We start from the raw sequence: 1,559 nt of genomic DNA on the forward strand, positions 1-1,559 counted from the left end.
AAAAGAGACATTTTGCCAATAAAACAAGACAATTTACATTTAAAATAAGAAAACACAATTGAATTGTCTTATTTCAAGTGCATATTAACTAATTATCTTATTTTAAGAGTAAAAATACTCATTCCATTGGCAAACTATCCCATTTATGTACTCAAATTAAGGGTGAATACACTTTATTTAAGTAATTTTTAACTATTTCTGGATTGTTTTTGCAGTGTGTTATCCTTTTTATCCTTAAATTAATGTTTTGTTATAATTTTTGGGAGTTTGTTTGTGAAAAACAGACTTAAAAACAGTTTGTCTAGCAAGTTGTCCTTTAAATTGTTCCAGAAAAACACTGAAATAATTAGAAAGTTGAAGTGATTCTTACATTTATACATTAAACTCTTTGAGTCTGTTTCAGAAAAGGTGTTTCCAAACACTCGTGTCAAAGTATTTCTCTTTTACTTTTCTGACCCATATTCAGCTCTAACTGCCCTTTGGAGGAAAAACATCTGGAGGCCTCGACAGAATGTTAAATGACTTGTTTTGTTTTGGTTCATTTCTGCCCCTGAGTGTGTCAATAAATAAAGCAGGCGTGTGTTGGTCTTCCACACAGAGAGTAAACACGATAACACAACACATTGACGTCACCACGGCAGCTCGCACGGCAGCCCTGTCTGTTCGCGCTCCGGGCCGTGAAGTCACCTCGCTGACGTCGCCATCTTTGCCGGGAGAAAATGTGTTTTTGTGAAACGGTCGTACGGGTGCGAGCGTCTGCAGACAGCATCCGTATCACAGGCCACATGGGCCGCAGATAAGCAGATCTCTGCAGGAACAGACTCACTGAGAACATCAGATGGAAACTCAGAGGCTGGGCTCCTAGAGCTGCTCTCAAACAAACTATAAATTCATTGTTGCAGGATTACAGGAACTACTCCATGACTAGGGTCCAAAAACAACAGCAGGGTTATGTGTGATGTCAGTGTCTGCATGTGAACGTTCCCTGCGGGATTGTTTGGCCCCCACATTCAGTTTCCTGTCTTTACCCTGAGGGCCGGGGTCTGTCACTAAACACATTTGGGTCCCCTCAAGTTGAAGTGTCAGAGGGATAATGGCACGCAAACGTTGAAGCAACCCTTTGTTGCTTTTTCAAGAGTTCTGCGCGTCCAGGAGAGCTGATATCAATGCATTTTACTGAATATATGGTTAAAAGGTTCTCTGCACTGGTTGGAACGGCTGATTATGGATGATAAAAGCCTCTTATGCTACTTTCCCTGGCAAAAAGGATCAGTTGCACTGGAAAAAAATAAAATCTATGACATTTTTTTTCTTAAAATAAGTGCATTTGTTCCTAGATTGAGGAGGTACACTGGAAAAATGATCTCGAAATAAGTAAAGGTGTCTTAAATTAAGTGTTTTTACCCTTAATTTGAGTAGGTAAATGAGGTAGTTTGCCAATGGAATGAGTATTTTTACTCTTAAAATAAGGTAATTGGATAATATGCACTTGAAATAAGACAATTCAATTGTGTTTTCTTATTTTAAGCGTTAATTGTCTTGTTTTATTGGCAAAATGT

Source organism: Cyprinodon variegatus, unplaced genomic scaffold (genome assembly GCF_000732505.1).
Source record: "Cyprinodon variegatus isolate N-32 unplaced genomic scaffold, C_variegatus-1.0 Scaffold677, whole genome shotgun sequence".
NCBI classification, from domain to species: domain Eukaryota; kingdom Metazoa; phylum Chordata; class Actinopteri; order Cyprinodontiformes; family Cyprinodontidae; genus Cyprinodon; species Cyprinodon variegatus.